The following is a 12,823-nucleotide window of genomic DNA, read 5'->3' as shown; positions in this document are numbered from 1 at the left end:
GGCCCTGGGGTCCCTGTGGGACCCCTTCAGCAGGCCTACGGGCTCAGGATGTTTCTATACTGCCCCCTTTTATTGTTTTTCAACCTTTTTCCACTCTTTTATTGTGACTCCGTTACCGACACACAAGATGACTAACAACACTTCCTGGTTTGGAGTGTTGGCAGACAATCAGAGTGAAGCTCGTGCCCGGGAGGGTTCGCGAATGCTCCTCGGTGCTCAGATATCAATATTTTTCTTTTTTGAATTTCTCAGGAACTACTGAACGGATTTACCCCATTCAAACAAAGGAGGGCTTTCTGGACCAAAAGCTACATTTTTGCCAAGTTTGGTGTAATTCCGTTTGGGAGCTCGGGCTGTAGCCGTGTCTAAAGTTCCTATGGAAATTAACATAGGGAAAACACATTTCGGGAGCCCCCTTTTTTCTTGGCCCCCGCTTGATAAATCACCTCGAAACGCCAGTAGGTAGTTATAGTTAGGACCTATTTGCCATAGGAAATCCGCAACATTCTATTCCAAATAACTTTGGCGCTGGTTGACAAATCTTCGCGAAATTTGTACAACTTTTGGCCAGCTCCGGTCCGCTCTTATCCTGAAAGTCTCGGGGTGATTCGTCATTTCTCCATGCAATTTTCCATAGGAACCTTTAATCGCAGCTACAGCCTGAACTGCTGAATGGAATTACACCAAATTTGGCAAAAAGGTAGCCCTTGGTTCAGAGTCGTGCCTTTTGGTTAAATGGTGTAAATCCGTTCAGCAGTTCCTGAGAAAATCAAAAGTAAAATCACATATATCTGGGCGGAGCCTAACCACACATCTCATCGTGAGATCTGATTGGCTGTCAGCACTTCATCCAAGAAGTGTTGGCAGCCATCTTGGGACCAATATACATGATAGCACTTCATTAAAAAGCATTGCAGTTAATAGAAGGTTTTAAGACTTTAGTTACATTATAAATCATTTGTTGATGGTACCATACTTATTTTAGGAATTGTGGTGTGTTCTAAGGTGATTTTATCAAAAAGCCTTCTGCTGGGATATCATCAATCATGTTTGAGAGAAAACTATTTTCTCATGCTTTTCCCACAGAGGTTTGGAAGGTGATTAACAAGCTAAACTGAGAGCATATTTTCTGTAAATTCACATTATGTTTCTCAGTCATGTGAGAATGAAGTCTGACATTCTCAGTAAAACCTGTACTTCCAACAAGGGCAGATTCCTTTGTGTTCTACTGCAGCTTCCCAGAGTGTTCTAAAGAACAACTAGAGCGCTAACAGTCCTACTTATGACAAATGTATTGCACACCTGAAGCCATCTTGATTAGAATAAAGTGGTAACTCTTAAAACATTTAATTTAAAAAGGACCAAAATGAGGGGGTTCATTTTGCCATAGAAAGTATGATTAGTGCTGCAGAAAGAAAAATTAGGGCACATTTTGAGTGACTTCTCAAATCCTCTTCTATTTCATTAAAACATTCTGACATGCATACTGAAACATGCACTTTCAATACCAGCAGCAGACTTCCCTGGTGAGCAGTAGCTTTACTACAGTGATCTAATGAGCAACTAGCGTGCTAACATTCTGAATTTATGGCAAATGTGTGACACGTCTGAATGCCTTCTTGATGGGATCAAAGTAAAAAACTGAAAGTGTTTCCTACTGAGAAGACTGTAGTAAATGAGGAAATTAGGGAACTTCATAACAAATAAGTCTCCCAAGATGGCCACCAGAGACAAAAGAGCCCAAATGTAGCACAAATATCACCCAGATGTAGCCCACATGTAGCCCAATGACAGAAGTGTGCAAAACACTTATTTTTTATGTTTTTGCAGTTTTATATAGTGCAGACTTGTCAGGTATTGGAGTGCTTTACATGAGCATTGGTTACATAACACAAGAGCAAATTCATTTTGGTTGTAGACATGGAGAGATTAAGTGATTTGACCAGAATCACAGAATGTCGAGCTGAAGCAGAAACTCCAACCTGGTTCCCCAGTTGCAAAGTGTGCAGCTCTGGAAGTAACACCACATCCTCTCCCCTAAGTGCAACATTTAATCAAGTGGTCAACTGGATGAAAAAACATAAAGATAGCAAATAATTTAAAAGTGCTTTGTCGCTATTTGAAAACTCAGAAAATATGTCCTCATTTTAGTTTTTTAGAGCACTAACCATAATTTTGATGCAAATAAGACCCTCTCATATATGTAATTTCTAAAGGAAATGCTCTAGGTATTACAGTTTTGATTACATCAAGATGACGTCAGGCGTTCCACACTTTTGTAATAAATATAGAATGTCAGCAATCTAGTTGTTCATTAGGATACTGTTGAGAGGCAGAGGCCAGGGGCACAGACCCTGAAAATTGAAGGCTGGTAGGAGGGTGCAGAGGCAACAATTTGACCACACTGGGCAGGCAGGATGGGCAGTGGCAGCACAACAGACTATGGAGGGCAGTGGAAAGGGAGACAGGGGCAACAAACCAACAATACAGGGCTGGCAAGAGAGACTGTGGCAATATAATAGACCATTGTGGGCAGAAGGAAGAGGAAGTGGTAGTACAACCATACATGCCAACAGACCCGATTCAGCCAGGAAATGTACAATGTTTTTAAGCTCAAATGGGCTTTATTTGATCTGTCTCCTGTCTACAATCTCCTCTTTTTCAATGTAACTCAAAGGGGAAAATCAATACCCCTTTTGTTTTTCAAAATCTCCCACTTACCAAGTTCAAAATGTTCGCTAGTTTGGTACATTGGATCATGGAAGGCAGGAGGAATTGGGGTAGGGACATGGACTCGTATAACAGAGGACAGGAGGGACATGGAGAGGTGCAGCAAACTGACCCTACAGGGCAGGCATCAGGGTTTTCAGCAGCACAGTACATCACACAGGGCCTGCGGGATGGGAGTGCAGCACAACAATCTATAGAAAGCAATAGGAAGGGGACAGGACCATGCACATGGACAACAGAGAACAGAGGGGAAAGAGGCAATGGTAGCTAGCTGACCATAATGGACAGACAGGAGAGAAAGCTGCAGCATAACAGACCATAAAAGGCAGGAGGGACGGATCAGGGGCATTACAATGGAATAGACAAGCCAGGAGGGAGGGAATAGGGGTCAGCACATGGAAACAGAGGGCTGGGGCAAGGGGGCAGAGCAGGAGCGGCAAGATGACCATGGAGGTCAGGCAGGATGGGCACTAGAAGCAAGACACACCATAGAGAGCAACAGTGAGACTATGATAGCATACACACAGACCATGGAGGGAAGGTGGGAGGGTGTCAGGGGCAGCTAGCTGACCACACAGGGAAGGTGGGAGGGGCCGTGGCAGCACAGAAGACTATGCATGGCATATGGGAGGGTTAGTGGCAGCACAATGGCTATGATGGGCAAGAAGGAGGGTGCAGGGGCATGCACAAAGGACCATGGAGGATAGAAGGGAGGGTCAGGAACTGGGCACAGAAAAGAGAGTACAGAGGAAGGGGCCTCACAACAGACCACACGGGGCAGGCAGGAGGAGCAGTTGCAGCACAACAGACCAGGGAGGGCAGAAGGGTGTGGTAGTATAATGGACCATGGAGGACAGGAGGAAGGGGATAGGGGCATGGAATGTGGACAGGCAGGGTGGAGGTGGCAGGGACAGGTTACAGTCATCTGACAATGCTAGGCAAGTGGGAGGGGAGTGGCAGCTCAACAGAACACTCAGAGTAGATAGGAGTAGCAGGTCCATGGAACATGGTGGACAAAAAGGATGGAGCAGGGGCATGCACAAAGACATCGGAGGGCAGGGGGAAGGAGAATAGGGGCAGCAAGTTAAGCACAGGGGCTAAGCAGGAGGTCAATGAGGGGGCATAGAATTGGGCAATGGAGGGCAGGGGGAGTGGACTGGTACATCATGCTAAATGGAGGGCAGTGGCAGCACATCAGACCATGCATAGCAGGAGGTAGGAGGCTAGTCCATGGATTCATACAGCAGAGAATAGGGAGGAGGTGGATGTGGCAGCAAGCTAACTGTTCAGAGAAGGCGGGAAGGCCTGTGGCAGAACAACGGCCACACAGGGCTGTAATAAGGGAGCAGGGACATAGACTTGGACAATGGATGGCTAGGAGGAGGGAAGGCAGGAGCAGCATGCTTGGGTGGGGGCAGCACAATGCCAGGCCCTGCTTCCAACCCCCCACCATCCATTGTGATATGCATCTTACTTAACGAAAAAAAAAAAAACTAGAAATTTGCTGAAAAAAAACAAAGATTACAGGGAAGGTATAGTTAGACTCAGATTTCACTCATACACAACCAGTGAGATTCAGCAGTCATAGTTACCTGAGCTAACTATAACGTACGCCCCCACAATGTACTGCTAATGACCTCAGACATTACATCATTCATGACATGGTCAGTTACATCACTCATGACATCACTCATGACATCTCTAATGAGCAGTGAATGGAATGGATCTATGATCGCTAGAACTTTATTTAGGGATAGTGTGTGTATATTAACACCCCTTTTTTTCCTTTTATTTCGTGTAAGAACCATTATAATACACAACGTGCCCAGATTAATATGGCCGATAGCCTTTCACTTGTTTATGTTGATGTTTGCAATTCTAAGTATGTTTATTATGAATAAATCATGTTGACGAACATACACGTATGGCGGTCTCGGGGCAAGACATGCTGAAATGACATTGTGTGCATATTAACACTTGTTTTCTTTTCTTTATTGTATCAATTCCTGAATTTTCACATCGTGATCAGGCCAATATGGCCGCCAGGTTTTTGGATTAAAGTAATGCACCGCTGATGACGTCACATATTACATCACTCATGATATGGTCAGTGACATCACTGATGACATCTCAAATGACATCACTGATGACATCATCTACGTGATCATCTGATGCACCTCCTCACACCCTAAAATACAGACTACCATTCCTGAAACCGTAGACACACCAATACTAGTACAGCTACAATATTCTGTGCACCATGCATGCAGACCTCTAATCAGCTACATAGCTTTGATACAGTCTTTTAAATACTCAGTTAGTACCTATGCAGTCTAGGAATCCTTCTGTCTGTCCCATGCACTTCTCCAATCAACCATCCAGCACTATCTACGTATCCTATCACTCCACCAATACCTAAGCACTTATAAATTCAGCACGCACTTTCCTTGCAACACTGAAATTACTCCAGTTATTAGTCATATACTTACGGAATGGATTAGTCAAAAACACAAGTCCAGGTACAATATTTTGTACACTATGCATGCACACCTCTAACCAGCTACAAACTATGGATACCCTCTTCTAAATACCCAGTTAGTAACTATGCAGTGTAGGAATCCTCCTGTCTGTCCCATGCATTTCTCCAATCACCCATCCTGCACTATCTACTTATCCTATTACTCCACCAATACCTATGCACGTATAAATTCACTATACACTCTGTTTGAAATATTGTAATTATTCTAGTTACTAGCCATGAACTTAAGGAATGGCCTAGCTACTAACACAAGTACATCTATATTATTTTGTGCACTATCCAAGCAGACCTCGAACTAGCTACATACTATTGATACACTCTTCTAAATACCCAGTTAGCACTCATGCAGTGTAGGAATCGTCCAGGCTGTCCCATGCACTTCTTCAATCACTTATCTACCACTATCTACTTATCCTATCACTCCACCAATACGTAAGCACTTATAAATTAAGTGTTCACTCTGTTTGCAGCACTGTCATCATTCCAGTTACTAGTGGTATTCTTATAAAACAAGCTAGGCACCAACACAAGTACACATAAAATATTCTGTGCATAATCCCTACAAATCTCTAAGCAGATACATACTATTGGTCCACTCCATTAAATACTGAAGTAGTACCCATGCAGCGTAGGATAACTCCTGTCAGTCTCATGCAATTCCTCAATCACCCATCCAGCACTATGTTCTTATTGTATCAGTCTGCCAATACCTAAGCACTTATGGGGTAGATTTACAAGCACCCTGTGCCACCAGTACGTCACTTTTTGTAACATAGTGATGGCACCAGGCACTCCTTCATATTTACAAGGAGAGGAAAAGCCACCCTGCGTGGTTTTTCCTCTCCTTGTAAATACGACCCCTTCATACACAGAACTTTGCGTTGAAGGGGCATAGGTGTTGCTGTGGGTGTTCCCACGCAACACCCATAGAACAAGACACATTTCTAGATTTATGAGATATCGTAAATCTGGAGATGTGTGTGAATGCTGCGCCATCCTAGAGTTGGTGTAGCAAGGCGCAACAAGGAGAATTTTTTTCATTTCACCTCATTTTTTCCTCTTTCAATGCATGTTGCATTCCACAGCATACATTGAAAAAGGAAAATGCCTTTACTGATTGTTTTTGTGCAGAAAGGTGTCCCTTCTGCACAAAAACAATCTCCACACGACACAGACATCCTTGCGCCATGGTGCAAGGTTGCCTGTGTCACCACATGGCTGCAGTTTGTGCAGCAGTGCAGAGGGAAGCACAGAGTTACAACATATTCATGTACATATGTCACATCCCTGTGCTTCGGAAGTGCCACAGTGCAGTGCCGCTAAAGAGCTTGCAGTGTCACGCTACAGTACCTCATAAATCTGAATACATATATTCAACCAAACTTTCACACATCACCTTGCAATTATAGTTCTTTCTTTAAACAGATAAGGTAATACTGATAAGAACTTTTTTTTTCTTCTTTTATCTTTTGTATTTTATTTTTATTTTTTTGAACAATTTTGTATTTTTGTATTTTTTTTCAAAAAATGAACAAAAAAAAGAACGAATAAAACAGGAAACATTTGGAATTGCTTATCATTCCAAAAAGCAAAAAACAGAAAAAGTAACATTGATGGTTGCGTTGCGCAGCACAAACTGCATCCACTGACTGCTCACTGAAGCATGTAAGTTTCTTACACTTCACGCAGTGTTGCTCGAGAAAGGAAAATTCTGGCCAAATGTCCATTGAAGGTGTTCCTGAGGACACTCCAGATGTACTTGCCACAGCAGGTGAGGGGTTCAAAGCAGCTCGCCTCATTTCCTCCCGAGCAAGATTGAGAGGAAGTGTGATCCGGAGATGCTTGTACATAGAAGCAGTGCCACAAGATTATTTTTTTTTCACTGCCTCTTGACAGGACTCGGTCACACTTTTTGAACGTCACCTTTCTCGTATTTACTTTTCTTCTCTCCAGGTGGAAAAGTGAAGAATTTCCACACGACAGATTCCGGCCTCTGTGGACGTGGGGCCTCCCGCAAGAATTCTCCTTCAGAAGATACTTCCTCCTGCTGCTGCTACAGATGTGATACAGATGTGATTTTGTTTGATATTTTTTGAAAAACACCCAAAAAACAAAGCAAAAAGGGTTCTTGTAGGAAAAGAGATGTCTCTCTAAAGATGCTCCAACAAGAATGATTAAAATGGGTGGGGTCCTTCAATAGTTACAGTGGGAAATGTTATGAACCAATGAAATCTTTTTTTTTTTTGGGTCACATGGGATCCGCGCACTCTGTGGACTCCGACGCGACTTCACGAAAATATATTGAAAAATAATATAAGTTTATTATAAGTACAAATATATTATTTTTATGAATATCTTAGATAGTCTCGCACCCAGCGTGCCCCAGCAGGTATATGACGACACGCGGGACCTGCCACCATGCAAGCGTTGCATACCGTAATGCGCAAGTGTCGCGAATGCGCGGGAGCATGAGTCGCGGACTGGTCGAATACCAATCGCGCACATCACGTTAAATTAAATGTATATGATGTAACTGAAAAACACGCAGCCGTCGCACACCGTACGCGGATCTTTCATGACGTTTCTAAAATCGCAGCTAGAATCTGCACACTCATTGTGATATGTACACTTTGGGTGCACGACTCCGAAAAAAAATTGGAAAAAAAAAATTCAAAAAGAAAATAATATAAATGTATTACAAGAAAAAAATAAAACAATATTTCAGTTTTAATTTTTTTTTTGCGTTTTTCAGAGAAATATAATTAATGAATAAAATATTTATAAATAAACAGTCAACAAACTGAAGAAAATCAGTACAAAAAATATGTATAACTACTATTACACATAAAAATTAGCATTTAAAAAACCTTTGAAACTCACTGAAAAAACTATAGGTTTCAGAGACATTATAGTTAGAAATTAGCATTGCAAAAAAGCTTTGAAATTCACAGAAAAAAACAATAGGTTTCAGGGGTGTTATAGACGTTAGTTGGACATTTCACTCGTACAAAACCATAGAAATTCCTCCGTTATAGTTAGTTCTGCTAACTATATAACTCATGCACCCGCAATGCACTGCTGATGATGTCACATATTACATCATTCATGACATGGTCAGTGACATCACTGATGACATCACTGATGACATTTCAAATGACATCACTGATGACATCATCCACGTGACAATCTGATACACCTCATCATACACTAGTATGACCTTTCATCACTCACTGTAAAATACAGAGTACCATATTTGAAACCATTGACACACCAATACCAGTTACTACGTACCCACTCACTGATTCCTAAGTCTACACACACAACTAGCCATTCAACAACAGAATCACTTATACATGCAGTCACTAATTGATAGAACACTATCAAATGCACTTATACTATAGACATTGACACATCAGCAGTCATCTTAGTCGGTTACGCAGTCATCCTACTCACTCATGAAAAAATTAATCACACTTACATTTTCTCACTTATACAATTATACACACAACACCTCATTTATTCAAACACATAGTAACTCATAGTTAATATGTTAAAAACTCACCATTACAATTATACACTCATTCATATAGTTACTCTCACAATCACTGACTCTTATATATACTTATTTATATACACCAACTCTCACATACAATGCCTTTTATTTTTTTACTTTGTTGAAGATGTGCAACTAAAACATATATTCGCTCACTAATACACAAATAAATACACTCAGTCACCCAGACAACTGTTTCCACATGTACTCTTAAACCTATGCACCTAGTCAATCAACCATTCACACATCTATGCATAGAGTTACACACACCCCATCCAGCCACACACAAACTCAGTGTCCCATACAAATGCTCACCCAACTAATCAATAACTAATATACACACTCATGTAGTTAGTGACCAACTGATGCAGCATGTCATACAACAACATAGACAGTGATGCACACATTCACATAGCTTAGTTACTAATCCATGTATTAAGTGAGACACTTTTAATTACTCACTTAAACAGACATTCAGACAGCTACTAGACCTCCATCCAGACAGTTATATATCCACTCAATCTTCAATACAGATTGGTATAGATATAATACATATTTACATTTAAAACTTAACCACATTCACTGGATGACATAATCAGTGATGTCATCAGTGATGTAATTTGAGATGTCATCAGTGATGTCATCTGTGATGTCACTGACCATGTCATGAATGATGTAATATGTGACATCATCAGCAGTGCATTGCGGGCGCGTGAGTTATAGTTAGCAGAACTAACTATAACAGAGGAATTTCTATGGTTTTGTACGAGTGAAATGTCCAGCTAACTATAACACCCCTGAAACCTATGTTTTTTTCAGTGAATTTCTAAGGTTTTTTAAATGCTAATTTCTAACTATAATGTCTCTGAAACCTATGTTTTTTTCAGTGAATTTCTAAGGTTTTTTAAATGCTAATTTCGAACTATAACGTCTCTGAAACCTATGTTTTTTTCAGTGAATATATATATATATTCATTGAGAAAAAAACACAGGTTACAGGAATATTATAGTTAGGCTGACATTTCACTTGTACGAAATCTGTGAAATTCAACTGTTAAAGTTAGCTGAGCTATCTATAACTTGTGCCCCCCCAATGCACTGCTGATGACATCACATATTACATCACTCATAACATGGTCACTGACATCACTGATGACATCTCAAATGACTTCTCAAATGGCATCACTGATTGATGGTGGAAAAAAGGGCTTGGTCTCCGACCACCTTTCAGCAATGCCACTGTGTGGGGCTCACTGGGGGTAACAGATGGGCTAGTTGGCCCCTAAGGACCCTCAGCAGCAAAGGGGATTTCGTCCCCCTACCAAGAGCGTTTTATTTTTCTATTTTAGGAAGGGGACTGTGTGGGCCTATCTCCCAGGGCCTGGCCCATTTTTTTTTAAATAAAAAAGGAGAGGGGCCGCGAGGCAACACCTCCTGACGAAGATTTCAGCCTAGGCACACCATCTCCGGGGCTACACCTATTTTATTTTATTTTTAAAAGGGGAGGGGAGCCTTACTACCCCCCCCCCCTCCACAGGCTAATTTCTGCCCCGGGGACCCCATCACTCTGGGCATGGCCATTTCTATTTTTTATAAAAAAATACATTGAAAGGAGGAGGCCATGTGCATTTCTGCAGAGTTTGCCCCTCCAGTGGGTTTGGGTACTCACGCCATTTTCAGGACACTTTTAACAGCTCTCCAGTGTGCCTCGTGGTGAAAACACTCTCTCCCCTTAATATTCACTGCTGTATCTGCACATGATTAGGAATAATTCCATCTCTGCGGTCCCATTTTCATTTTCTGAGCAGTGCAATCACTCCACGGCCGGAACCACCTCGGTCCTATTTTAATTTTCTGGACAGTGCAATCACTCCACGGCCGGAACCGCCATGAGGCACACTGGAGAGCTGTTAAAAGTGTCCTGAAAATGGCGTGAGTACCCAAACCCACTGGAGGGGCAAATTATGCAGAAATTCGAACCACAAGTCCCAGCGTGCTTTGTGACTGTAATCTATTAAGAGGGCACACCGGAGGCCAATAAAGTAATGAATGCGCAGAGGACTGTGGTTGAGCAAGTATTCTGGGCATTTCTCGCGCTGCCTTTGATAAAGAAGCAAGAAGCTTTGAAACACGTTAGGCACAGGAATAAAGAAATTGTGATGAAATGCTGGTTTCCTGCAAATAAATGGTTGTGAAACTTACCTGTTGTGGTGTGCATCCTCAAGAACGGGGCAACTTTTGGAAAATATATTTATATATATAGATATATGTATATATAAATATATATGTGCATACATGTATATATACATGTGTGTATATATATGTACACACACACACATATATATGGTAATGCTAACTCGATGTTTTGAACTGCATGTACCAGCATGCTGAAACCGGAAACTCACCTGAGAGACCCAGGAGGGGCTTTAAAAAGAATGCATGCAGTCAATGGTCCTTGCGAGTGTAATCGGTTTTATCAGATGCCATCCTCTGATGAAGGAGTCTCTGAGCTCTGAAACGCATAAGGAGAACATTTGTTGTTGGAGTTGTATTTGCTGGTTTGACATTAAAAGGCTTTTAGCACTTTGCTGTTGGAGGTGTTCTTGCATCAGGGCAACTTGGTTTTTGGATTAAATGCACGGCAGCCTGGCCATGAAGGATGCCACACCCCTGGAGTTGAGAAGGGGGCCTCAGAGGTTTTGAAGGCTTCGAAGCCTCTGGCACAGCGAAGGTCACATAATAAAACTGGAGACTTTGCTCCGAAGCCCACTGGGGCTGTTGTTATTAATTTTAAAAGGACACTGAATCAAAATGAGCCCACTGTGGTAATACTAACTCGATATTTTGAACTACATGTACCAGCATGCTGAAACCGGAAACTCACCTGAGAGACCCAGGAGGGGCTTTAAAAAGAATGCATGCAGTCAATGGTGCTTGCGAGTGTAATCAGTTTAACCCCTTTGACGCGCATGACGGAACGGTTCCGTCATGCACGTCGGTTGCGCTGTGCGCATGACGGAACCGTTCCGTCATGGCCCCGCCCGCGCACGGAATCTTCAGCGTGGCGCGGAAATCCGCGCCGCGCTGAAGAGGTTAATCAGCTGTCATCCACTGACGAAGGCGCCTCTGAGCTCTGAAACGTGTAAGGAGGACATTTTGTTGTCGGAGCTGTATTTGCCGATTTGACATTAAAAGGCTTTAAGCACTTTGCTGTTGGAGGCGTTCTTGCATTATAAAATAATGTATATGTTTAAATATATATGCCCACTTGGGCCTAATGTATTTATCATATCAACGGGAAGGTTGGGTGCTTTACGCTACTTACTATAATTTTACTGCTATTATAAGTTGGATCATCCAATAACGAATCATGAATTTATTGCTTTATTAATTAACTATGATGTATGTGCCAATGTCAAGGATTATGGAGTAGGAGAACTTGGTGTTCCCTGTGATTGGATATTACACGCACCACACCATAGCCGTCTGACTATCCCTGTAAGAATAATGTTTGCACTCCTATAGAATAATGTGTCATTTATGTGTAATCCAACATGATTGAATTAATTATGTTTAACAATGTGACAACGTTTTTTTTACTTTTCATAATGAGGTGTTTGAAAAGTAATACTATAAGATGGCGACCAGCTGAACACAAGGGGTTCAGTCCCCTTTCTATTTTTATTCACATGTAATATCGGAAAAAAGTTGCATGGACTGTGGAGGTTTCTCTTCCTGCACACAAACAATCCTGCCTGTAATGCAGGCACCGTTACAATATTGTGCAAGGGTGCATACATTGGAACTAGACAGCACACACTGCAAGAGCGCAAAGGGAGAGCAGAAATGCTCCATATCTTTCTTTGTAAATATGGAGCATTTCTGTTCTCTCCCTTCTACGCAAAGCTTTGCAGAAACCTGGCTTGCTGCCCTGTGTTGCATGAAAGAATAGTAAATCTGATTCATAATATTTGATATAAACGCCTGCTGTCTGGCTAAAT

The sequence above is a fragment of the Triturus cristatus genome, chromosome 2_2 (assembly GCF_964204655.1).
Source record: "Triturus cristatus chromosome 2_2, aTriCri1.1, whole genome shotgun sequence".
Classification (NCBI taxonomy): domain Eukaryota; kingdom Metazoa; phylum Chordata; class Amphibia; order Caudata; family Salamandridae; genus Triturus; species Triturus cristatus.
Note: the sequence above shows the minus strand (reverse complement) of the source record.